The sequence below is a fragment of the Gavialis gangeticus genome, unplaced genomic scaffold, assembly GCF_001723915.1.
Source record: "Gavialis gangeticus isolate Ggan-Ray unplaced genomic scaffold, GavGan_comp1, whole genome shotgun sequence".
In the NCBI taxonomy this organism is placed as follows: Eukaryota; Metazoa; Chordata; order Crocodylia; family Gavialidae; genus Gavialis; species Gavialis gangeticus.
Window position 1 is genome coordinate 6708989 of NW_017729019.1, and position 27063 is coordinate 6736051.

At 56.3% G+C, this 27063-nt stretch overlaps 1 protein-coding gene and 1 long non-coding RNA gene across 2 annotated transcripts in view; one reads left to right on the forward strand and one right to left on the reverse strand.

Annotated features, from left to right (window-relative positions):
- PLEKHA6 (pleckstrin homology domain containing A6) overlaps nt 1–27063 on the reverse strand; it is a 118155-nt gene that overhangs the window by 45006 nt on the left and 46086 nt on the right. The gene's annotated exons all lie outside the window — the stretch shown is intronic.
- On the forward strand, nt 16483–26451 carry LOC109295225. Its single transcript, XR_002096697.1, has 4 exons — nt 16483–16748; nt 17470–20366; nt 21230–21375; nt 23666–26451. It is a non-coding gene; the product is annotated as an uncharacterized LOC109295225 (long non-coding RNA).

The following is a 27063-nucleotide window of genomic DNA, read 5'->3' on the forward strand; positions in this document are numbered from 1 at the left end:
CCACCACCACCTCCACACACACGGATTGCACCCAAAGACCTGGGAGAAAGTCAGGGCTAGTGGGTCTTCTGCTTGCTGGCAAGAATCCTGCTAAAGCAGCTCTCCCTGCACACCCCCTTGCTGTCCAAAGCCCTGTCCCTGCAGCCAATACTCTGCACCATTGGTCACTCCCTTCCTAGTCATCAGCTTTAAAAGTTTCCACTTGCCTGCATCCAGATATAAATAAGGACAAATCCCGCTCCCTACACGGAGCCAGCGGCACTGCTTTTAAGAAAGAAGGGAACCGAAACTCAGAAAGACACCGAGCCCTTTCTTCCTGCTCCTTGCCTGGTTTAAGATGGCAGAGGGGACAGCGCTTGTTGCACCCAAGTTTTTCAGAGGAGGGGGCACAGCCAAGGGCTCTGAGCGCATGGCCAGGGGATTAGACACGCACAGAGAAGGGATGACCTCTCACCCCACGCTGAGGGAGAGGGGGCCAGGGCCGCGCTGTTTCAACAGAAATGCTACTGGGCTGTTGCTAGAGCAGCCTGCAGGTGGGGAAAGTCGAGGGACTCCTTATCCATGCTGACTGTCCCAGTCCTGCCAGGACTGATGCCCACAGCCAGGGACCCTCCCCAGGGCGCTGAGTCTGAGCACAGCCTCTGTTCAGACAGCTCACTCATCCAGCAGCTGCTCTTTATCTCCAGGCAAGGCCCCCCCAACCCCAGGCCAGCCCTGTGCAGCTTCTGCGGTGCCCACTGACACTCACCCAACAGCCTCCTTGCCCCCTGCAACACCAACCCCACCCAGGCCCAGGCAGGGAAGGGCAGGTAACTTCCCAGGATCCTCCTTAAATCATTCCCCTCCTAGCCTCGCCTTGCCTGACCCGGCTCCAAGAACTCCTGAGTTAAGCATCTCCTCCTGAAGCACTGCAATGCAGCAGTCACTGACCGAACTGAAGTTCCCCCATGCACTTCCTCATACGCGCAGGCACTGAGCCCCCCAGGCCAGCGGAGCCAGGCCTGCCCTCTCTCCCCTTCCCCTGCTCTCACCGGGGGAGTCCTACCTGACCCGACGGTCTGCCCGGAACTTGAGCATCGTGCCGGGTCCCTTCCCGAGCTCAGCTGTGAGCCCCAGCTGCAACCATCCCTCCAGGAGAGCTGGGAGACAGGTAAGTCTTCCTGCAATTCCAGCGGGGTCTTCTACAGCACCGGGCAACGCATCCCGGGGGGACAAGCCGGCCCTAGCCCGGACGCGGGCAGGGCGAGCTAATCAGCTTTCCAACTGGTCTCGATTCCCTCCAGTTCGGCGCTGGTAGCATTTGTTTTCTCTTCCTTCTGGCGCTCCCTTTCTGCTTTCTTTATGGCAGGCAGGAGAAACACAGCAGCTCACTCTAGGCATCGGGGTCTGTTCTAGCCTAGTCCGGGCTCATCGTTCAAGCTGAACAGCACTCGCGTGCGGCAGCTGCCAAGCTCGGAGCGTAACGAGGAGATAAAAAAAAAACCCAACCCAGCTCCCCAGCCCAGTTCCCCAAGGAGAGAAAGGTGAAGGGGAGAGACGCCGACACGCGCCACCCTCACGTGTCAGGTGCAGCCAGCCAGGGAAGACACTGAGGCCTGACCGGAGCGATTCGGGAACAAGGCCGGTGGACGGTGAAGAAGAAAGGTCCCCGCGCCGTCGAGGAAGAGACACTCGGCTCCCCTGAGCCCTGCCCAGGTCTCATCCCACACTGGAAACATCGAGAACTTGACAAGGGCAGAAGCGTGGGGCAGGGGCTAGAAAGCCCTGCCAGGACCAGGGCCGATGGGCAGACGGACGCCCTGCCGAGAAGCAGCCGTTTGCTGCTAACCTGGGTCGCATCACAGGCTCCAGCTGACTGATCCCACCCCCTTATGACTCTTTGGAGTAGCAACTTGTTTTCAGAGCTGTTCTGCTCCTGCCTGCAGTCAGCTCCCCTCGCTTCTTGTTAGGCTGAAGCCCACTAATATCACAGCAGGGAGCAAGGGGGAGTCTATTGGCAGGAGGGAAGGATGGGGAACCAGGAACTGGCCAGCTCTGGGAAGGGTTGAGGTAGCAAGGGGCTAGGCAGGCTGAGGACCTGGCTTTCTCCACTGTGGGACCCTGTAGCAATAGCACTTTGCTGGTCCCCTGAAAGGCTTCAGGATTTGCAAAGTGCATTGTAGCCCCCGACTGAGGAGGGGACACACTGAAGGCAGGGTGTGAGGCTGAAGCTGTGAAACGTGCCTGGCAAAGGGGTACAGCGAACTGAAATCCACTGAGAGTGTTATTACAATAAGTCGGAGGGAGGGAACGTGGCACTGACATTTGCAAGAAACCTCCAAACAAGGAAGCAGAGATCTGAATGCCAGCTGGCTTATATCATACAGCGTGCCTGGATCCCGGCAGCACACATGGCCATGCTAGGGCCCCCTTGGCACAGTACTGCCCGGTAGCTCTGGGGTCACCACTGCACAAATGACGTCACAAGCGGCCCACCCATCAGCTCGGCTGAGGCCAGGACATCGTTCCTCCCAGGAACTACTTCCACAAATCCTTAAGATGGAAGCAGCATCCCACAGAGATAGATGGGGAGCTACACAACAATGTCCAAGGCACTGTTAGACATGTGCTAAGCCAGGAGATACTGGATGATAAGGGCAGAAAAGATCAAGGTGACCCTGTGGTCATCCCTCCCGCTTGGCCCTGCCTATGGCAGCATGGATAGTGCTGCGGTTTGAACGCTTTGCCTTGCTCTGCTACCATCCTTTGCTGATAGGCAAGCAGCTAATCTGAAAGAGCTCTATCTGCAGGGTGTAGGAACAAGTAGCGCTGTTTGTAAGCTAACTGGGTCAATAAAGCTGTTGCTTTTCGTTACAAATGGCCTCTGACGTGCATCTCCGAACACCTTCATGTAGAAGGCAGCGACGCTTGTTGCTTTCAGGGAACTGTCTCTAGCAGCGCAGGTGCAGGGAGAGTGGCAGCAAGCAGGGGCCTGTGAAATATGGGGACGGGAACAATTTAGGGGACCTCCCTTCCAGCACCAATCCAGCTGAACACCTTGATGTCAGATGGGTTCACAGCGTTGAATAGCTCAACGTACAAAGGAAGTATGAGGCCATCCCTTCTGATGCCCTGCGTCTGAAAGGCCATTACTGCCAGCCAGATCCTCTACACCAAGCCCAAAGTTTTTCACTAGGTCCAACACTTCACTCCTCAAAAACTAAAGCGTGTGCTGCAGGTCAAGAACAGGAGACAGGAGGGATCCTCAGTGCTTGACATCCCTTTCTGAACTTAGCTTCAGTGAGTAGTAGCAGGAACCAGCTCGCTCTGCGCCTGGCACCATCCCATGGAGAAGTCAAGAGCAAATAACCTGTGTTGTAACCTCCAACGGCCCCATACAGAGCTCTTGTGTAAGATCAGGCATACCCCCCCCACCTAGAAGTGGTGGAGAGGGGGTTCCTGTTAAGCAGCATTCATATAGGTTACTCCCACTGCCAGTCTCACTGCCAGACCCAGACCCCCTCCAGAACAGGCACCCACGTGGCAGGTAGGACCCTCACTAGGCCTGAAAAGGACACAGGGACGAGGCCTGAGCAGGTATCTCAGAAACATGGGGAAGTCAGGCTGGAAGGGACCTCTAGAGACCATCTAGTCCAACCCCCTGCCAAAAGCAGGAGTATCCCTACCCAAATGCCGGGCAGCCTGGTCACACAGCCACAAGGCAGAGCACCTAAACCTGCCACAGGTAAAGCAGGGGGACCACTGTGGCCAGCGTCCTGCTACTGCTGTTATTATACGCTCAGGAGATCCAAGGCAGAGGGGCCGTATCCCCACTAGAGAAGAAAGCAACACCTCCCCCTCCCCTGCACTCCAGTCTGTACCAATCTGACCATAGGGTAAAATTCCTTCCTGACCCCAAATGTGGCATCCGTCTGACCCTGGGCAGAGGGCCAAGACCCTCTAGCCAGGAACCACTGGGTTCAGGTCCCAGCAGGGGCACAGGCACACCCTGAACCATAGGCTAGTACCTGCTCCAGAGGGCTGTTCTTGCTTTCTCGTTTCAACCAATAATGGCATCCTTGAACTGCAAAACATTTCAGTCCTGATGAACCAGCATTTACCATCAGGGAACTGTTTTACAGGAAACTCCCTATTCCAGCACATCTTTATCTGCACTGCAGCGGCCCACCTACACTTCTGAGGGGCACTCTCCTCTCTCCTCCCATGGCCAAGGGTGCTGGACCCCAGCAACTTACCCACCTTGCTGCCTCTGCCTGGACTTCTCCAAGTCATTTAGGCAAAGGAAATACTACTGACAACGGGACACACAGTTGGCTCTATTTCACCCAGGGCAGAGGGATGGGGTGACTTATCCAGGCCACCCATCATGCCAGGGGCAGATCCAGGATGAGCCAGGTACTCCTAGGTCTGCACCCAACATATAGGGTAGCTCAGTGGGGAGTTTGGGTACTGAGCACATCCTCATGAAGTAACTGCTACAGATCAGCGGGAAAGGGGGGCACAAGACCAAGGGGTAACGCAAAGCAGGGGGGACTGGGTGAAGTCAGGCTGTTTTGCCCTGTGCCACGCTGCAAACTGCCGGCCAGGAGAAAGTAACACATTTCTCAGTCAGCCACAGCAGAGCTGTGCCCAGCTACGAGGGCAGACGGATGGAGAGAACATCACAGAGGTCAAAGGAGGAATTATTGCCTCTGCATCCTCCTTGGTTCTCAGCAAGGTTTCTGGACCAGAGGTGCAGACAGCTCTGAGCTGTGCTCCTGCTCTCCCTAAATCACGTGCCGCCAGCAGGAGAGCTGAAGCGAAAGACCAGGCAGCAAAGCTGCTCCCATCCATCAGAGCCAGGCAGGGAAGGGGCAGCACGGCACAGAACTCCCCAGGCCTGTGATGGGCACAGCCCTTGCCCACCTTCCTCCCGGGGGCAAGGTTTGTCCCTTGGGGGCAGCTTTCTGCTCCCTGCACCATGCTGTTGAGGCCAGTCTTGCATCTTTTCACAGTGTAATGCTTTGTATCATAGCAGCTCTCTGATGCCCCCGGCCCTGTTGGTGCTAGGTGCTGCATGTACATGGTGAGAGAGCCTCACTCTGTCCCACAGAGCTTACCCTCCCAAGAGATGAGACAATAGGTGACAGAGCACCAAGACAAACGACCTGAAGGCAGGAAGAGATCAAGAGAGTTAGCCCTCAGCTCTGGACGGGCAGGAATTGAATCAAGATCTCCTGGATCCCAGCGCAGTGCCTTAAAGCAAACCCATCTCTGCTCCAAACTGAAAGAAAACACCTTACCAGCCTGCTGGACAGAGTCCTTCACCCCACAGGGCCTCTCAGCTCTGCGTAGCACACCCGGGGTCTGCAAAATGGCAACATGGGGAAACTTTGGAGCCGAGCACCAGGACAACCCCCCGCTATCACCAGAGCGGGGAAGAGCACTCAGGACTTCGGTCTCTAAGGGACCCATTGACCCAGGCTGGGCTGCCTCATCCTCCCAGAGTGCAATGCCCCAGTACCATGGTATCTGGGCTGGCTGCTGAACCCCGTGTTACCAGCCAGCATTTGCTCCAAGCCCCCCACCCAAGAACAGACCCAGGCCCACACCCCATAGCTTCACGGCCCTCACCTCCCAGAGAGCAGGCTGAAACGTGCCTTCTCCTCCGCCCGACAGCACAACTGGAGCTGCCCATTGCCAAGTCAGCTTTGCTGGGCACAGAAGCACTGCCAAGCACACGGAGGCTCCCAGGAAGTGCCTAGCGTCGGCCGTTACAATTACTAAACCATAACATCCTTGTCGTGTCCCCGCCCCCAGATGGGAATGCCTTGGCCCTGCCCGCAGCCTGCAGCAATGCAAGGAGCAGGGCAGGCTGCTCTGCACAGGGGGGTTCAACATCCCACATGAGAAAGGTGGCCTCCAGGTAGCACCGGGCAACCATAAGCTCTGACCTGGGTGGCCTGGGAGAGGCGAAAAGAGGTCCCGCGCTCGCTCTCAACCATTAACACACCAGCCCTGCAAGAGGAAGGCAGACCTAGTCTCAGCCTTCCCAAGTTTTTTTAAAGCCATCCTCAGCTTCCCATGAGAACTGTAGGGCTGGAAGGGACCCCGAAGGCCAGCTAATCCATCGTCTGACCAGCTGGAGGACTGGCTGTCCCTGACAGAGGTACAATATAGCAGCTATGTCCAAAAGCTACCTCTTTTCTGTGGCTCTGGCCTCAGTGCCAGCACCCTGATGTACAGTCCCCTTGGTATAGCGAACACTCCTGGCCCATCTAGACCCCTGCTGTGCATAGTCATCCATAAATACACGCTGTCTGAAATAGCTAAACTCCACAAGCAAAGACACACGGCCTGAGGGCACAGTCACTCTACGTCTGGATGCGCATCCACGGTGTCAAAGCAGGGCTTATGCCAGAACACATTAAATCCCCACTCAGGACAAAGCATCTGCACTTGAACTGCCATGCGGAAACGAGCACGTGTGGGTGTGCAGCCGCACAGACACTCGGTGTCAGTGCCAACGCCTCTGTAACAACACGCTGAGAGGGAACCCCATGAAGAAGTGGTAATTCTTCCAGCCCAGAGCACAGCTACCCCATCCCCTGCCTGCAGCAGATGAAACCACGAGGCCCAGGAAAGTTCAGATCTGGATCCAAACCAAAATTTCTCATCGGAAAAGAAACTCCACTCTCTGCACACAGTCCAGCCCATTTCATGGGCATTAAACCAATGTGTGGGGGTGCGCACAGCTTTCTACCGCAAATCAAGCAACACAGTTCAACAGTTCAGAGCCGCTGGCGTGAGCATACAGCTGCCTACTAAAATGCATGTGGGCAGAAAAGGCTGCCTCAATCAATCCTTCTGCAGGGAAAATGAATGAAAATGAAATTGAAAATAAAAAATAAAATTTCAAAATTTCCCAGGGCTCAGGGAAAAGCCTGAAAGAAAAAAACAGGCCATCAAAGTGATTTTTCCACGTATGAAACCTCAGAAAATCTGAACCAAAAGATGTTGGACAAGGGGCGGATTTTTCAAAGATTTTTTTTTCTCTCTTTTTTGTATAAAAACAATGTTTTCAACAAAACACTGTTTCTCACTGGAAGGATGTTTGGATGGAAAATGAGGACTGGTTTTCTGAACCTCAGGAAGTTAGTCTCTGGGTACTTAGAGGGGTGTTTGCTAGATAGAGGTCCCCTTAAAGATGAGTGGAGTTCTCCGACAGACTGTCTACACCTCCGAGCCCAGCGCTCAGCCACACTCAGAGCCAAGGGCAACCCGTGATTTTCCAGGGGTGACTCCCTGCCTGCATGTCACGCTGGATGCCAGTGGCTCCTCACTCCTCCCTCAGATCCTATACCATGAGCTACCTCTCACCACACGCAGAGAAGTCGATCATGGCACCATGCAGTCACCTCTTGCAGGCTACTTGCAATATTTCCTGCAGCCCCTGAGGCAGCCAAAAAGACGGTCCCCTGCCTGTGTATGGAGGATGCATCTCAGTGCAGAGAGGTTGGTAATCCAGGAAAGGCTGGAGACACCCGTGTGCAGGCAGGCGAATAGAGCCGAAAGTTTAAATCACAGACAGTTCCCAGGCAGCGGCTGAAGTGGGTAATACCAAGGCCACAGGGCACAGTGAACAAGTATCCAGGGCTGCGGGTAGGGTCCATATGCCTCCAGGCCCTGCGTAGGGAGAGTTGGAGAGAGGGGAGCAGGCAGAGTAAGAATTACGCTGCATGCTGGGGTAGCAGACACAGCCAGCCGGGCACCGCCCTGCTGCAGATCCCCAGAGACGTAGCAGGATACCTTGGGCAGGCCTGCCTCTCGGCACCCCATGCAATATTCATGGGCTCAGCCGTGTGTGCGCTGACACGACACACCCCCTGCGGGTGGCTGGGGAGCGGTTTGATTTCCTTGGCCCGGAGCCACCCCCAAGTTCCTGCAAACTCTTGTTTTCCTGGATCTTGTTTGTGAACCGGCCCGTCCCTGCCTCCGCATGCACAGGGCTTTTAGGCAACGAGCAGGGAGTGCCTGGCAGGACCGCGGCCGCCTCCTGCTCACCTCCGCGCGGAGGCGTGGCTGAAACCTCCTGCACAAAGCCATGGCTGGGTGCCAGCTGGGCATCTAACAAGGCCCGAGTGTGCTGCCACCTTCCTCTCTGGATCCCTGCCACGGTCCTCCCTGCTCACCTGAGCCTCCCCACTGCTTCCTGCCTCTCAGCCATCAGGAGCACCCGGCCCTCCTTCGTGACACGGGCAGAGCTGGTGGCATGTGGACACCCAGTGTGCAACGACGCAGCCCCACAGCCCCCAAAGGATGGTGGGGGAGACATCCCTGCACCGGGCAGGTCAAAGAGCCACGTGGACCCCACCACAGGCGCTCCCCTGGGAAATGTAACCCTGTACTTTCACCCATGCAGTCGCCACGCATAAGGGAGCCAACCACTCTTTCCTAGGCACCGGCAGAGGCCATGGGCTCTCCTTGTGGGGAACGTCACAACCTCTGCCACTTTGCAGGCACAGCACAGAGCACAGCTGAGTGGCAAGTAGCTCATAAGGGCTCCCAAGATCTGCCGTAATGGAAATGATCATAATCCCACTGGTGTGGCACAGGCACAGGGGCATGCAGGTGCCTGACCATAAAAATCAGGCTTCCTAGAATGAGACAGTCCTGCTGATTTTCCAATGGCTAACGAGGAAATCGCATTTAGCTGCCACCTTCCCCCTGGAGGATGCTATCGCCAGGAGGATGCAAACCCCAACTCCAACATGGGCACAGGGGTTAGGATGCCCATAGCACAGCTGGCTTTTCTGCGCAGCTTGACAAAGAGGCCCATGTGTCCTATGCCAGGCTGCTGCATGGGACCCTGGAGACGGCACTTTCCTATGGGTTGGGACAGGAAAAAAAGAGGTCTCTACAAAGCAGGCTGAGGGGCTCTGGCAAAGGGGAGTCCCCCTCTCTCCACCCAGACCCCCACCCCAAGCCCCAGCAGGTCCTAGCTCCTCATGTTCCCAAGCCTGGGAGGGCGAGGGGCTTTTGACAAGCAGATAGTGACCAAGGGCAAGACTCGGCCCAGCTGGAACTAGAGCACATCAGCTCATGGCACTCGCACCGGCCCTGCTGGGTGCTTGCCAGCCTGCCGGTGACAACTGGAAAGGGATGAATGGCCCTGAAGGAGGTGAAGGAAGGCTGGGGGGCAATTGGGAAGGCAGGGGAAGATCCAGTGGGCCAGCTGGAGCTGATGAGCAATGCAAGCCCCTGCTTGGGGCCATCTGGCTCTGTTGCCCCACAAGGGTGCAGCCAGGTCCCCCTGGGGTCTGTGCTCCGTAAGAAAAGCCCTTTGCAAATCACAGCCAACGCAAACTCCGCTGCTGGCTGCAGGTAATGGTCCCTGCTGACATCCCCGGCACGCGGTAGGAACAGGCTAATGGAAACCATCCCTCCCCAGCCCCTGCCCTCATCGGAGCGTCTGGGATTCCTGCCGGCCTGAGATAACAGGCAGACTGGTGGGGCCCTCACGAGCGGGGGGGAAAGAAAAATCAAACAGGCCCGAGTCCCGCCTGGGCCTCTCCACGAAGCCGCGGCAGCGCTCTGAGCCTGCTGAGCTCTAAATGCAGACCAGATTGGAAGGGGAGGCACGGCGGGGGGAGGAGGCAAGCGCAACACATCCTCGAGGTCTGAGCCAAGGGAACACAGAGCTCGCCCCAAAACTACCACGGCGCCGACCCACTCCTCAGGGCTCAGATGAAGGCCCAGCCACTCCCACGCTAGGCTCTTGCTAAGGAACAACCTGGAGCCCTCCGGCACCCCAGCAACACCTTCACCTGGGAAATTCCTTAGGGGAAGTCCATCCTTGCCCCACCAAAGCCCCATTGAAGATTGTACAGGGCAGTGTCCTGTCCCCTCCCAGAGCCCTGAGACGAGTGCAGAGATTGCTAGAGCGCTCCCAAACCCTGTTGCAATGGGAACAGCGGGGCTGAGGGATCATGGTCATCATCATGGAGCCCAGCTTTGGCCAAGGACTCACCCTAACCTCCTCCAAAGCGATAAATAAAAGGATTTGCCTGGAGATTGTGCATGTGTGCTCTGGCGCAGCTCAGGGGCAAGGATCCAGGCTGCTCTAAACCCAGGGGGATGGCGTGGCTGGTGTCCAAGCCAAGCTTGTGCTTTGGCTCTCTGCTTTGTTTTCCTACCCCTTCCTTCACCTCTCCCCCTCCCCCCAAATCCATATCACTCTTCTCCGATTAAGGCTTTGCCGGAGCGTTTGGAAGCGCTTTGCTCTGAGGCAGCAATTTACTGCAGCACGTTCGGTGTTGGAGGCGAGGACATCCATCAAGCTAAGTCGCGTGGGAGCTTGGGGGGCGGCTTTCTGTCCCTGCTTAGACCCTGGCCTCTGGCTAGCAAAGAGGCTTGGATGATTTTCTGGAGTGCAACAAGGGCGGGGGGTGGGGAATTACCTAGCCGAAGACCTAAGGGGGCAGGGCTGGATTTTGCAGGGCACTTGCTGATTCCTGATTGGCACTGCCAGCTGGTGTGGTGTTTGCACAGAGCTGAGCACAATGATCTGACCCCTCTTTTACAGAAGGGGAAAGCACAAAGCATAGGACATTGATGCCACTCAGCCGAGATTACACAGCAGGCCAGCAAGGCCTCCGACTCGAGAGTCCCACGTCCTACCCACTAGCTCACCCTGTCTTGTCCAGCTTATGGGGTTAGCCACTAGCTCCCTAGAAGCAGTTGCTGCACTCCTGCATGCCTTGGAGCCACAGGCTGCTGCCTTGTCAGATTTTGCCAGCTGATCAGTGCCAGGCTGGTCCAGCCTCAGCCTGGGGGGCCTCCAAGAGATCCCCCTGGATTGCACTGACAACTCCAGCTGGCTGCAAACCGAACTGAGAGCCTCAAAGGTGCTGGCCAGCTGTGCTCACTGGAGATCACCCAGCCCTTGCTGCAACCCTGGCTCTCCAAGGCAGCAGAGCTGGGGAGCGACATGCACCTGGCTTTGCAGATTCGGAAATGAAGGCAGAGATCTAAGGAAGCAGGCTGGTGCCTACAAGAGCTCGTGCCTCTCTGAGCCAGTCTCAGAGGTGCCAGCCCGCCCTGACTTCAGACTAACGTGGCAAACCAGCACAGTGGGCAGCGATGTGTCCCATCCAGCACCAACTGAGCTGCAGAGATGGGACTAAGCAAACCTGCTGACCCTCAGCCTTGTGCTTTATTAATACCCCCTCCTCTCCTAGGAAGCGAGAAGTGTGTGGGCGATAGGTGCTACAGAAGATTTTAAGGGTACGACCTTCTTAGGCGTCGAGGGCCCAAAGCTCCCATTCATTCAAACACCTCCGCGGATCAGGCCGTAAGCGCCGATAAGCCTCCTCTCTGCCAGCATAAAGCAGGCACAGATCACCCTCGAAAAGAGGAGCACGAGGCTGCGGCGCCCTCCCTCTGCCTGGTACCAATGCAGGAAGCATCTGTGCTGCAACCTCTCCCAGCCTGTCAGACAAAGAGGCCCAGCTTGAGCCAGCAGGTCGGAGGCAGATAACCGTGCGGCTGGCTGCCGCTCTGCCCGCTGCCGGAGGGAGAGGAGAAAGAAAACATTTTCTCCTCCACACCACGTCGGCGCCCTGATGAACTGGCCTGAGCACAAAGGGGAGGCTTTGTCTGGAGAGGCATCAATCAGTGGTGAGCTGGGAGGCGACGGGGAGACATGAAGCTCTGCACGGATTTATTCTTTCCCCCAAACAATAATAAATAGTTGTCTGATTTTTTTTTCCCCTTCGCCTTGCTCTTCGGTTTCTTCCCCAACCAGCATTTATTGCTCCCTGCGTGGCTCGCTCTTTATCAGCCAGCGCTGCCAAGTGACAGCAGCTTATCAGAGGACATGACTCAAACCCCCAGCCCCCATCACCACCGTACAACCACTCTGCTTGGCAAAGGAGATGCCTGACAGCTGACACAGGCTCCCCACCCTTCCGGCTCCCTGCGCTGCCGCCTTTTTGGCGTGCACAGCAGGGTTGGTCAAGGGGGAATTTGCTAGTTTTGCATCCTAGTCTCCTGCTGTGTCCAGTCCCTTTAAACTGGATCACAGAGGGCTAAAACAGACCTCAGGAAGTTGCATCTAGTGCAACCCCCTGCTCAAAGCAGGACCATCCCCAGCGAGATCATTCCAGCCAAGGCTTTGTCTAGCCAGGTCTTAAAAACCTCCAAGGATGGAAAATCCAGCACCTTTCTAGGTAAACCATCCCAGTCGTTTACATATGCTAGTGAGAAGGTTTTTCCTAACATCCAACCTCAACTTCTCTTGCTGCAACTTGAGACCATTGCTCCTTCTTCTGTCATCTGCCACTGGACGCTCATCTCCAGAGGCCATCACTCCGCAGACAGCGTACACAGGCATAGCTATGGGGGGCAACACTGGCTTGCTTCAGATGCCGGAGGAAGAAAGACACCTCATGTCAACACCGCCTTGTATCCCAAAGCCTACGCGACAGAGCTGGAGGGAGCAGGTCAGTGACCAGAGCATGCACGGCCCTGTAAGGGGTAGACGCAAGGGACTAAGACGGCCCGGAGGCAACAAGCAAGAGAAAGCCAAGCTGCTTTGCCACGTGGCTCGCAGACTGGCAGGCACGGGCCTGGGTGCTGACAGATTCCAGGGAAATTTTAAACACCTCCATCTGCTGGGATTAAACAGCAGAAGGTAAAGGGGGAAAGAGAGCGCCTGCTCCAATCCCTGCTGCCTGGGGAGCTGCCAGGCCTACTCCAGAAAGGATGACCCCCATTACCTGTGGAGTGCCAAGGGCCTCCGCCCTGCTGATGCTCCTGACCTTGCCACCGGGGTGAAAGGCAAGGGAGGACCTGGGTTAAGAATCCGCCACCTGCTAATTACTCATACCTACGTGATGAACAGAGCTCTCCAGCCAGCATTAATCACCGCCTGCAACCCAGCAACCCCAAAGAGCAAAGATCTCATTACGAAAAAAAGCTGCTGGACCACTTGGGGGGGCCGGGTTGGTTGGGTGATGTATGCTACACAGGCCTGACCCCCTCCCCAGAGACCTGCACAGAGGAGCACTTGGAGCTCTGGGGAGGAGGCTGGTCCAAGCCAGGACTTCCCTGGCACTGTCAGGAACCAGCGCGATGATGAAATCTGCACAGTCGCGGCACCTCCCTCCAGCCTGATAACAGCGGAGGTGGAAAGTCAGGGTTGGATTCTGATGGCTGCCTAGAAGGGTGGAGTCGCAGGGAAGTGGCCTGGTGCCCAATGCCCACTTCCACCTGGAACGGGTGTGGGGCAAAGTCTCCAGAAGGCAGCATGAAACTAGGCCCCAGAGCCCCCCCAGAATGGAACAGGCGCTCCTGGTGCTCCTGCCACTTGGAGGGCTCATCCTTCCCCTTGGCACCCCGCAGGCTGCTCACAACCAGCCCACTACACTGCATCCCAGCCGCACATCCACCCCCGGGGGCAAGTGGTGCAGCAAGGGGAGGCGCTTACTTACAGACCAAGAGCTCCCTTCTCCCAGCTGGATGGCAGTCAGGAGAGAGCTGGAGGGGGGGGTGCAGATCCGGCCCTGGGATGCCAGCAGGGCAGTGCCCACTCCGGGGAGCCACCTCCTCACCAGCAGCAGGTAGCCCAGGCTGCCCCTGCATTAGCTGAGGAGCACAGGCCTGTCCAGGGAACAGAGCGCTCCTGGCACAGCAAAGACCACGAAAGGAGCAGGCCTCACTGCTTCCCAGCTCTGCAGCAGGCAGGAAGGAGCCAGCCGGGAGCACTGGGCACTTATGCTGCATCTCCCTGGCAGCCCTGGCTCCACTGCAGCTTGAGAAGGCTGTTGCCATGTGGGAGGCAGAGAGAATCCCCTAGCTGGCTTTGGCTAAGGATCTCAGGTGTGAGAGATCTCAGTGGACTGAGGTTACCACCTTCCCTCCCTGGTAGGCACCACAGAGCAGCTCCCATTCAGCTGGGTCTTACTGGGCAGCAACAAGCAGCTGGAGGGGGGAACGTATGACTGGTGCAGCCTGTAGGCCTCATGATGGGTCTGGCATTGCAGCATCACTGCTGTCATCACCACATCGTCCCACAGTACCTCTGCAGCACAGTATGGCAGTGCAAGCCTGGCTATGGCTTGGGAGGCTGTGTTTGTGGGCAAAGGAGCCCACAGCTCTCACCAACAGGAACCAGCTTCTTAGTGGTCTGCTCAGCGCTGTGGTTATTCAGGTCTTTCTGCTTGCCACGAGCAGGACAGAAACCACCTCAGTGCAAAAAGACCCATTTCCCTTCCACTTTCAATTGTCCAGTGCAAACAGCTCTGACCTCCCAGCTCCCGGGTCAAGTGAGGGGACTTGTTGGGAGAAGCAGGCTGAAACCCAGCAGGCACACTGTCCCTGTGGTATCCCTGGAGGGGAAGAACAAGAGGCCCACTGCAATGCCACGCCAGGCCATCCAAGCATGATCTCCACAGGCAGTTCTCCCAGAGAGCTGGAGATGATCCTGAGAGCAAAGAGCATCACTGCTGGTAGCAGAGACCACAGGATCTCAGCCCCAGAGGCTGCTGATAGGGGCTGGGTGAAGTAGTTGCAACCCACATCACTCTGCACACTGGCAAGCGGACATGCAGTCCCTGGGCACAGCCCCCTCCTGCACTGCCTGCCTCATGCTGCATGCAGAAGATGCTCCCAGGCTGAACTCCATGGCTCTGTCCCTCTCCAGGGACCTCTGCACCCCTTTAGGCCCCCAGTCCTTCCCAGACTAGGGCACAGCCCCCACTGCAGCTGCCCCACCATCCAACAGCTGGGCTTATCAGAGAGGAAAAGGATGTGGTCCATCTCATGACTAAGGGGGTCTCTGCACCATTAAAAATAGTTCCATCAGCTGCAAGGCCACCCCATTCAAACCTGTACCAGAAGCACAGCACGGACCTGTCTCAGGGACTCCAGGCAGCTTTAGTCCACGCTACACCGGGCCCGTTCCAAAACAGGAGCAGGAGGCAGGAAGGGTGGTGGAATCTCTTCCCATGCTATGGGCTTGCTATACACCAAACCAGGGTCTCTAGCCTTTGCTCCCACTGCAACAGACTCTCCTGGCCTTCCATATGTCCCTACAAGCTCCCTGCACAACCTCTTTTGACCCAGGGGAATCACCAGGGAATCTCAGGTAACTCAGCATTCAGCCCCACCTTGGGCAGCAGAGGTTGGTCTGTAAAAGTTCAAGCTGCTCTGAGCGGCTCCTGGATTGCAGGCATCAGTGAAATCCGTTCAGCACAGCCCCATTGGCAAGGGACCCCTTAGGGTCCTCAGGCTGATGAAGGAACCTAGCATTGTAAAAGAGCAAGACCAAGAGCATCTATGAGCTGCAGAGAGAGAACTACAGTATCTGATGCTCACCACTGCTGTTAAAAACCAGAGCAATGTCAGGATAAGACTCGCTCTCTGGATGTGCCCCAGAGCTGGTACCTTCCTCCATCAGTCCTCACACAGGCGCCTGGAACCCATGACCCCGCTGAGGACAAGAATTTGCTGTCACTTCAGAGCAAGACAGCAGCTTTGTCAGTGCCCCAGCTGGGAGGGCAAAATTCACCCTCTGCATGAGGCTGCACCGGGCTTCAGCACAGGTCCTGCTAATGGGCTTGGTTGTTTCATAACCCTTAGGATAGTCTCCGCACACAGACGCCCTGAAGGAGGAGATCCTGTCAAAGAAACACCGTCCTGTTGGCCCCAGACATCCAGCAGCACATCTGGCGTGCTGGCACTAATCCTGGGGATTGGACCTCTCCCCCTGCCCACCATTAGCAGCTTCCAGTGAGCGGAGAAGTCTGTCTCCTGTGCTCACCCAAGGAGCCGTAAAAAGAGAAAAAGCACTCACCAGCCAAGGCAGAGCCTTCACCGGAGCTGGGAGGGAACCGTGCTGGGAACCAGAGGGATGCTTGCAAGCGGCTGCTCCTGGACGGGAGGCTGCTCCTCAGTGCAGGTTTCACAGCATCCAGCACAGAGCTCAGGCCCCAGCATCCCGGGAACAAACACCCAGATGCAGCCGGCAGGTCTAGGCAGAACCCAGCATCGCTCTGCCTAGCTGCGGCCGCTCCCCTCTCTAGATTCACAGCGTGGGTTAATGCCGCTGAGCCCCATTGGGCTGTATCATCTGCCCTTCCTGCCCCCAGTGAAGCAGGAGGGGAGAGATGCAGGCCAGAGCCCCTGCCCCAGGCACGGCTCTGCACCAGGAAAGCGTCGGCTGGCCCCACTCAGAGCAGTGACGCTGTCCCCGCCGCAGACAATGGGAGATGGGCTGAGCTGCACACGCTTGTCACCCAGCGAGGTCGCGTCCTGACCCCCCTGCAGACCCCATGCACTCCTTGGTGCTGCAGCTCCTTGCCAGACCCCGAACCAGGCCCTAGTGGCTTTCAGCACGCTGGAATATATGTTTTCCTTCATACCCCAGGGAGATTGTCATTGTTATCAATCATTAACAGCCACCTTCGCTGCCAGAGGCCTTAACCCCTTCTAAGCCAGAACACTGCAGGCCTGCCCTGGCAGGCATCTTGCCCAGGGCTTGCTGCAGCTCGTGTTCCTTTAAAGGCCACCCCACCTTGTCTTTGCTCCCAACCACAGCCTGCTGCTGGCTCCATCCCAACCTGCCACAGTGCTGAGGTGACTGTGGGCTCTCCTCCAGGCTACCTGAGTAATGCCATGGCCTCCCAGGGAGGGAAAGCTAATTCCCAACCCCCTGCACTGGGGTCCCCTCCAGGGATGGGAACAGAAGCCAGGGCAGCAACTGCCGGGTATCTGGTGAGCTTAAGTGGCAAGGTTTGCTCCCCCTGGACCAGCGGGGGGGGCCTCGGGGTACGTTGGGAGGGTCACCAACAGGAGCAAAAGCAGGTGCCTGTGTCACCCGACTCCCAAGGAAGGAGGCGGAGGGTTTCATGGGGCATTTGCTCACCGACAAAACCCCGGTACACATCCTTCCCTGCCCCGTGGGGCACCTGCAGTGGGCACAAAGGGCTGGACTTCCAAGCATGGGGCACCCTCCCCTGCTGCTGCCAGGTTTCCCTAGGGGCTCAGCCCTGCAGCCTCTCTCCACCTGCCCTCCAGCTCCCTCGTCCTGCTCCGCTCTGCCTCTGCCCTCCCTCCATGGCCCCGCTCCCGCTGGCAAGTCTGGTCCGAGTGGACAAAGGAGCCAAGCAAAGCGGCGCCCAGATCCACACCAGGACCTTATCTCACCGCACGTCTTGGCTCCGCCACCCGGTCAACAGCTCTGGGCTGGCTCCAGTGCCCTGCACAGGCCCAGCCTGGCCTTAAAGAAGCAGCACCAGCCCAGCCTCGGAGCCTGGTAGGAGCCCTTCACCAGGCCTGGATGGAGCTGGCTCTTCCCTGGTGCCACGTGCACCCTTCCTGAGGGGACTCTGTGAGCATCCCTGCAATGAAAGGTTCATATATAATAGCAAAATGACCTCTTCGGGGCTGTGAAGCAAACCATACAGCTTCGGCCTCTTCCTCCACCAGGGCTGCCTGCCTAGAGTGGGGAATACTGTAGTAATCCCCTCACACTCCTCAAAGATGCGTTTACCCTGAAGCATAATGATGGCAGCTCCATATTAGCTGCATCACTGCTAAGCAGCTAATCGGAAAAAGACAGCGCCTCCAGCCTCCCTGCTCCCTCCAGCATAGTGCGATGCCAGCCCCCCTGGACCTCCAAGGCCATCACGGATGGCACGAGGGGCAAATTCACCCCTCAGCAACACGGGCTGAAGACACCTGAGGAGAAGTCTCCGCAGACATAGAGCAGGCACTAGCAGTGTCTGCTCTGCTCCTTGCCGGCGAAGGCCGACGTGGGCTGCTCTTCAGAAAACTCAGTCCCCGGTGCTCAGCAAAACCCAGAATATGACTCAAGTTTCCTATTTGGTGCTGTGCAGCCTCATCAGAGCCTCCCAGGGCTGCACGCCTCGTGGCTGTCCCCCGCAACAAGTCCAGCCACCCTAGTGCCATGCGACAGAGCTCCCAGTGTCCCTCCACACCCAGCATCAGGGCACCGGTGGTATCCTCTTCATCTCTGCTGGAGGGCCGGCTGCACCGCAGCTGTCACTACTGTGCTTTGGCACTGTTTGTTTCCAGGTGGCTGCCTGGGAAAGGCCTCAAACTCCAGCGATGGGGGCTGAGGGCCAGGATGGAGGGGCATCGGCAGAGCTGCTGAGGGGGCCTTAAGACTGGGGTAGTGAGGATGGGGCTACAGTGCATCAGCCAAGCAGGCCAGGTGGGAACGAAGCTCGGAAAGGACTGGCCGGTCAAGCTGGGAATGCACAGGGACTGGATTTAAGGAGGATGCAGGGCAGCCCCGGCAGGGCTGGAAGGTGGCAGGGTGGAGCCGGGACTGGAGGAGCATTGCTCCAGACAGCAGGGCATGGCAGAGCTGCGTGGGCGAAGGGTGCATGCGCTGCCTGGCTGGGCCGGGGCTTTCCATCCCTCCCTGGATGAGCGTGGAAGGACTCCAAGCAATCAAAGGCGATTCTGGCAGGCGACGCAGCAGCTGGATTCTGTTATCCCACTCCCAGCCATGGACCCGAACACGGCTCCTGTCATCCCTGGACCCACACGCCCCTCCAGCTGGAAGCAGAGCAGCATCCCGCACATCCCACTTTCATGTGTCAGCGCAGCCCCTGGCCCGGAGCCTAGCTGCAAACCCCACCGCAGGAAAGGCGAGAGGACAAAGAAGGGCTGGATGTAAATGCAGCCGGAAGGGCGGGGAAGGTTACCCGAGCGCTCTGGACACAGCCAGCCCATGCCAACCCACGGGGGGAAGCTGTCTGCACAAGAGGCCCCCTGAGACGGAGCAACAAAGGGTGGAGACCTTCTCCCAGCCAGGCACCGTCTGCCTTGGCGACGCCGAAAGATTTAATGCCTGTCTCCTGTCTCACACAGCAGGGGCCAGTAAAACCTGCAGGGCAAAGCCCGGCTGCAGGGAGACTTGAACCCTCCACATCCCACAGAGCCAAACCCCACTCACCCTTTCCTCTGTGCCCCCAGAGCAGCTGCTGGGCTGGGGCTCCTCTGCTCTGGGCACGGCACAGATGCAACGCAGAGGCATCTCACGGAGGGCATATCACAGACAAAGGGCTTTGAAGGCCTGGACCAGTGGCGCACGCAAGGATGGCCGCTACCTGCCCACCGCCACAAAGGGAGGTCACATTAGAGCCCAGAGCCGACTCTCTCGAGGCTCAGGATAGGGTCTCCACCATGAGGTTGCTTCCCTTTCCTGCTCCAGCACCACCAGCTTGACTCACCTCTATCTGATTCTCCGTGACAGTCATTTTGGCTCTCCGTCCTGCCAGAAGGCAGGCTCCCTCCCAGCACCTGCTTGACTATTGAGCAATGCTGTGTGGGGGCAGGAAAGACATTCCCTCCACCCTGCCGGCTTAGCCCCACAGCCAGAGATCTCCTTACCCCCGTTGTTATCAACTCATAGTACTCAGAGAAGAGACGGAGCTCTTTGATCACCGAGTGCCTGTAGCTCTCAGCCTGCAGGTTATTAATGGCCGTAACATTAGCTGACCCCAGTTAAAATCTAGCCACAGGATTTGGCTCCATCTCCTCAGAGCCCGACAGCAGAGCTAGCACCAGCTCCTACATTTCCCTCTCACTGGAGAGTTGGTGCGTACGGAAACAGCACTCCCAGCTGATGGCCACAGACATCTTGACCTGAGCAAGGACACTTGGGCTTGTCAGTACAGCAGCAAAACATCTCCAGCCTTTTTGCACCCAAGATCCCGCTTTGCATCAAGGGAGAAGTGTCACGATCACCCCTTCACAGACAAACCCAAGGGAGAAGCGACTGGCCTGAAGGCAGCAGCTGGGACCAGAACCCAGTCTGACCACGTGCCAGGCCACTGGACCTTGCCGGGTGCCAGCGGTCACTGTAAATGAGGCCTCTGTTCCACAAGCAAAACACTCCATGCTGCTCCCCCCATCGCACGCCCCCACTCCTCCTTCTTCCAGAAAAAGCAGAAAGGAGGGCACGGAGCCAGAAAGAAGCAGCTTTGGACTTGGAAGGAGCTCAGCAGACCAAGGAGGACGAGGGGCTGAAAGGCCAGAAGCTTTAAAGAGACATGTCCACGGCGCTGGCCACGGGATCCGGGAGGGAAGGGCACCACCGCCCATCCGGTCTACCAACAAAAGCGGTTTTCATGTAGACACAAAGTCCAGGGGGGGACTCAGATCTGACTGCTGTGCCTTTCTGCCCAGGACCTCGCAGCCCCCAAATTACTCTCACCTGGGGTCACGTATCAGCCCCAAAAAGAGGACACTGCAGTGAAGAAGGGTTGAATCACCTAAGATCACCTATGGAGTCCCTGGGCTTCCCCCCATCCCTCCTTGCAGCTGCTTGTTCAGGAGGAGAGATCACTAAGGTATCTGTACTTTAAAGAAGGAGGATGCCAGTGGATGCCTGAAAGGTTTAGGTAACCCCGGGAGGAATAGCTGGGTGGAGGCGAGGCTCCCACCCCACTAAACACCCCCGCACCAGCACACACATTTTGGGATGGGACAGGGGCTTCCGCTGGGTTTCTGTCCTAGCACCTTCTGGCTCTGTGGGGGAAGGGGAGCAAGCCGGGTTATGCCCTGCCTCGGGAAGATTTTGAATAATTAACCTCAAAGCAAGTAAGCCCTGTCGCTAGGACGCACAGCTCTGCCAAGGCAGAGGCCGATGCGCTCTGTGTGTGAAAACAATTGCACACGTGGCGTTGTGCACGCATGTGCCAAGCCCGGCAGCGTGTCGTGTGCAACTCTGTGCGTGTGTGTAAGAGAGGGGGTGGGTGCACAATGCTGCGCCAGGCAGCCACGGTGGGGGTGGGGGGAGAAGGGGATGAATTAAGTGGAGAGGGGACCTGGGAAACCAACCCCTTTACTAGTGCACCTGGTGCTAGCCTGGCCCAGCAGCCATGGGTCCCACCAACAAGGTTATGCCCAGCCCAGAAGTATAAGCAGCTGCCTGATCCCTGATCCAAACCCCACTGCCCCACAAGTCACAGCAGGCAGGCAACCCCCCTACCACCCCGCAAACGGAGTCACTGAGAGAGAGCAAGCACGCAATATTTGCTTTTCCCTAGGTGTAATCCAGAAGCCCCAATCCCATCAGGCCGAAAGCCCAGCCTCCCACATTCATCCCCAGCCCCCAGCACGGTGCCCAGGCTCTGACCTTCGCAGCCGCCGCTGATGTGTGCATTGCTGAAATATCCTGGCTTCAGTTCTTCCCTCCCCTCTCATCCCCCAGCCCTCTCCTTTCCCATTCAGCGGCCCCTTTGCCAAGGCAAACGCCCTGAGCACATCTGGCTCTGGCGGATCAGAGGCAGCTAACGAGCCCCTCTGTGACTGGATCCAATCCTGCCATTGCACAAAGCGGGCCCGGGTGGCTCCCAGGTGAGAACCAGCCTGTGTCTCTGCTCCTCCTCCGATGTGGAAGGCGCTGCAGGAGAGAGGCAGGGCTGCGGGGGCAAGGTGAAGAGGGAGAGGGCAAGAGCAGAAAAGCTTCAACACAGAAGCAACCCCAGTTTCCTTGGAGGTGGGGAGGGGGTTGGGACTCCCAGGCCCTCCCCAGTTCTCTCTGCTTGGGGATCAGTCCAGTAGCAGCACCTGACCTGCTTCCATCCATGAATCTCCAAGCGCTTCCCAGAGATGGAGAAGAGTCCCTACCTCAGTTGGAGAGATGGAGGCCTGAAAAGGAGTAGCCGCTGTTTCAGGCACACGGTCAGGCAGCAGCAGAGCTGCAGGAGGAAGGCAGGTCTTTTCACTCCCGCTCTGATGCCCTGTGCAATGCACCATGCTGCTTCCCCGGGTTTGAGATGTACACGGTGACTCTCAGCAGACCCTCTGCAGGGGCCAGGAACAACTGTTCCGGGTCAGGCCAGTGGTTTGCCTTTTATCTGAGTCTTTTTTGAGACCAGAATCACAGAAAAGCAGGGCTGGCAGGACCTCAGAGGGTCGCATCTAGTTCACTGCTGCCTGAGCCATCTCGTCCGAGTGCTTGTGTAACCTGTACTTCAAATCTTGCAGTGATGGAGACAGAGAAGGCTCAGAGAACCCAGGAGTCCTGGAAGCCAGCCCTGGCTTTAAGCATTAGACAGCAGTTTGTTGGAAGGCGACATGTTTCCAAAACCAGCCGAAATCCCTGAAGAGAGATCTCGTGAACAGAGCAAGAACTCTCATGAAATATTCACACTAAGGCTGTCACCAGACAGTTGTGACCCCAGAGCTGCAATGTTTTATGTCCTTAAAAGCGTAGATGTCTAGAACAAATTCTCACCCCCCCCCACACACACCCGGCAGCCTTTCAGTAACCACCATCAAGGCTGCGGCAGAGAGGATGAACTCTGTCTAAACCTTACAATCTTCCACCAAAAGCCCTCCATAGTCCCAGCATCCTAACAAGGAACCAGTCCTAAACTGGTCTTGAACAAACACCTGAATGATTCTCCTACCCAGCATCTGGCTCAGGGGCCTGTTTTGGGGATGGATTTAATAAAAATAGGTTTTCCCTTAATAAAAAGACAACAGCTACGAAACAGCGGAAAATACAAACCTAAGCAAAGTGTAAATAAGCTCAGACACGAAGGCTCTCGTGAAATCTCAGCACGCTGGAGGCTTGCACTCATTGTCATCGCCGTGCCCTCAGCACGTATATTTAGCCTCCTCATTCGCATGCATCCGGGTGGCATTTCATGTGTTGTGCTAGGGCTTCTCACTGTTCCCTCACCTTTCATCCCCAAACACTTCACAGTGTATTGCTACTGACAAGCGGCCATGCCTGGCGTGGAAGGGAGCAGGCAGCTAACATGCAGCAGAACAGTGGAGAAAACACATTTTGGCTACAGACAGGCACAGGCAACCCCTCTTCTTTTATAAAATGCCCTGAGATCGTCACTGTCTGTGTAGTGCTGGCAGATTTGAAAGGCCTGGCTAGGAAAGACATGACCTCAGGTCTCGATCTTGGGATCAGGGGCTCGCTCGAACCCCTCCATGCAGTGCCCAAGGTCCAATCGTAGTCCCAGCGCAGGCAGCGACTCCATTCCCGGGGTCACGGTCTCTACTGGGTGCTATTTTTATAGCTGCGGCACCTGAGAGCCAGAGCTGGGGCTGGGATCAAGCTGCCTGTGGCGCCCCGGTCCCAGAGACTGCTGGAGTGGAAGCGAATTACCCGGTGCCTGCTGGCATCCTGGCCACTTGCCTTCCCTCTGCCGTCACAGCAGGCCTCTTTGTAACTCAATTACACGTCCCTCCAGGCACCCGCTGATCAATGATGGAGCCACCGGTGCCAATTGCAGCCTGGCCTCTGCACACTGCGGGGCTTTGTTGGCCATCCCCCCCAGGTCTGTGCCTGATGGAGCTGGGCTAATCCGACGCCTTTGCTCTCTTTCCTGGGCTCTAACCCTGCACTTCCCCTTCCTACAGAGACAAAAGTCACCTTTCAGGAACATTCCTTGTTAATTGTCACCTGCCCTAGACTTGCAAGCCGAAAGCAGCCTCTGCCTCTCCTCCCGGGAAGCTGCCAAACATCTGACTCACCTGCATGGCAGGCTCTCGCCCCCATGCGCAGGAATCCGCTCCTAGCCTTCACCTTGCTCTTGGAAGGGAGCCTTCCAGAGGGCCCCACCTACCCAATGCCCCACTAATATCCTGTCCCAGTTCTCACTGGAAGGGAGTGCGTCTCCAGACAGAACCTCCTTGCAACCATCCGCACCGAGCTGGACACAGAAGAGCCAGCAGAATCCTCCAGCAACTTGCAGAGGCCGGGACAGCGAACACACAGGCCTGACTGACAATCACACGTCCAGCACAGCACGCTCCTTGTCAGGAACCCCACAGAACAGCATGGCGTAGCTTGCTGGCTGACGGGCATGAAAAGACTATCATCATCTGGCTCATTTCCATCCTGAGATCCCGCAGCACTGTTGAAAGGTCGGTGTGATTATGCCCATTTTACATATGGGGAAATCAAGTCATAGAGAAGAAAGGATTTGCCCAGTGTTAGCCAACAAATCAGTAGCACAGCCGGGATTTGAACCCAAGTCCACTCAGTCCCACTAAGCCTCTGACTCCTCCATTTGCAAACATAACTGAATTCAGACTAAGGTGCAAACTGTTTCCTGACTTCGCCCCTTGCACTGGCCACAGTGACCCACTGGAGTTCAGTGGGGTTGTACACGGCCCAAAGGGCCTGAAAATGGTATGCATGAGAGAGGAGGTCATTTAGGACTCATTGACACAAGCTGCTCCTGGGATCACGTGTGGCTCTGGGCTTCTGCATTTCCCTGTTCATTCAAAGACAGCATGTACAGTCCTGGCCCCATGGAAGGGAGATTTCACAGTGCATTGTCTGGGATCATTAATCTAGGAAGAAAGGAGTGAAACTGCCACTCCAGATCAGACCGAGGGCCCATCCACACTTGGTCAACCCCTGAGTGACCAGCACCAGCTTCTCCAGAGGACGCTGCAGGCAATCAAAAATGGGCTTTCTCCTCCATTCGTTTTAAAGCAAAGGGCTGGGCCAACTCCTGTTTACCTGCTTGTACTGGACAAACTGGGAAATGCCAATCCAGGGGGTCTGTATGTCAGAGCAAACCCAGGAGATGCGAGAATAACTTAGAGGACAGGCTCCTTACAGCATCTGCCAGGCTGCAGCTGGGCTGGTCTTACTCCTTTTCTTAAGTCTCTGCTGGGCACAGGTATGCCAGTGAGAAATGGCCCTGGGTACACTAGCAATCATGCATGCATGTTGTAGGCGCTGTCCAGAACCTGCTGCCCAACAGAGAGAGAACAAAGCGGTGGAGAGCAGTGGGTGCAGCAAGAGAGCCAGCCCCAGCCGCTGGCCCCGCTCTCCTGCCTGCTTTGTGCTCCTTGGCAGAACGTGGCCCTGTACTCGGTCCAAGAGAAGGAAGCGTCTCTGGCCCCGGAAGCCCAGCACTGGGGCATTGTTTGTTTGTGTGCAGCTGGAATCATTGAGAACCATGCAGCCATTTCCTCACCGGGGGCTGAATCCTCCCCTCTGTCCCCTCGTGCGTGCAAAGGGAATGGAACTGGAGGGCGGGGGGAGGTCTAGCCTAGCTGGCAACTCAGGGAGGCAGAACCCCCCTTGGAGCAGGCCGTCCACCCATGGCAGAGGCGGCTGCAGCTCCGCTTGGCTTCTCTGGAGGTTTGTCCTCTGCCAGGTTTGCAAGCAGTCCGTGCGCCTCATCAGTGCAGAGACGTCAGGCTGTCAAGTAAGAACTCATTCAGCAGATTCCATGCATACCTGCCCCATGCGTCTGCTGGGGCACCGAGCTAACACCTGTTAGCTGCCACCTTCGCAGGGCGGAGGCTTATCACAAGCACCTCAATCCTGGGAGAAGCCCAGAGCACGTTTGGGCTCCACTGCCGTCTCCTGGAGAGACCTGCAACAGCTTGGCTGTGTCCTACGCCCTCCATCGCTGATGGAGCAAGCAGCTGGAGCCCAAAAAGGCAAGAGCGCAAGGACTCAGGCTTGTGCATGGAGTTCTGCAGGGCCGCAGGCTGGAGCACAGTTGGACCGTGAGGAATGGATCGATCACGTTTACAGCCAACATTTGCATCTGGAGCTTCTTCACAACCATATTCCAGTGGCTCCGAAGGCTCACATGCACAGTGTTGAAAGAAGAGCCCTTTGTACAGGTCTGGCTCCAGTCAACTCGCTGCACAGACACCGCACAGCTTGTGGGAGAACCTGTAATGCAGTCAGGGGGTCAAATCCAAACCACGTTTGCAGCTCTCGATGGTAGCATGGGGAGCCAGAAGCACATCTTTGAGGCAGAACTGGGCCCAAAATACTCCACATGGCAACTCTAATGATAAAACACAGGGTGTGAAATGGCAGCTGGACTCTGCTACTTTGAATTCTTAGCAGCATGTTGGAGGTCTTCATGCGTTGAGTTGAGTCTGGTGGAGCACTACCAAGACACTACTGGGTACATTTAACTCTGGAACTGCAACCACCATGTGTACAGCAGCTTTAAAAATGTCCCCTCATCTCAGTGGACCAAAACCAGCCAGTTCTATTCCCAGGGCTGTTGCCCCCAGTTACAGGATGATACACATAGGATGCGCTCTCTCATGGAAACCTTATTTTTGTTCTTCCTTTTAGCCATTTTCCATTATCTAAAATAAAAGCCATTTCACCAAATTGCTCCCTCTTCATGCATGAAGGCATCAGCACACAATCAAGAGGCAGGCCCCCTTAACAATCATGAAACTGACTTTAAAAAGGATGAAATTTTGGAAAATAATGTGGCTGGGATTCTTTAGATTTGCTTCCAGGTGTTGGATCACCCAGGGAGCTGCTTTCTCATGCTTTCCTCCATGACCACAAGGGCCAGGAACTATCCTTGAAATGAAAGTCAAGGTTCTCAGGCGACAACCCGATTCCGGCAGTGAAAGCTCTAAGGACCACGCCGACCGCGAGAAGATGCTTTTGAAGAGAGAGAGCAATACAACCACACAATGTTGGGGAGCTCCCCTTTTTTTTTTTTTTTTTTTTACAACTGGAAAAGCAATCACACTCAGTGCCATCAACTCCCACCGGGCAAACCACTTGACCCAAAGTTTAATGGTTGCTTGAGGTTTGTAAAGAAAAGCAGGACATCATTAACGGCTCTCTCCAAATGTTGTGAGCTGTCTGGTCACACTCCACCTCACCCCACCTTCACAGCCACTCAACCTTCCCACCATGAAGCTGTTTTCCAACTCTGCCAGCTCCCAGTGCTTGCAACAGCTGCTTGCCATCTACCGTAGACACACCGCATTGCATAGACTATGGGCTATAGAGGCTTGGAGTTCAAGGGCCCAGTAAGCACTCTGCTCACCAGGGATCCTGGATTTCTCTATCTAAAAAAAAAATCCTCAATTTTTGGTTAAAAAAAGTAACCCCAAATCCACATTTTCCCATAATTTAAATGAAACACCATTTATATATATTTACACACACACACACACACACACACACACACACACAGTGGCATTTCATTTTAATCATGGAAAAATGTGGATTTGGGGTTACTTTTTTAACTGAAAATTGGGGATTTTCTTAAATCAGAGAAAACC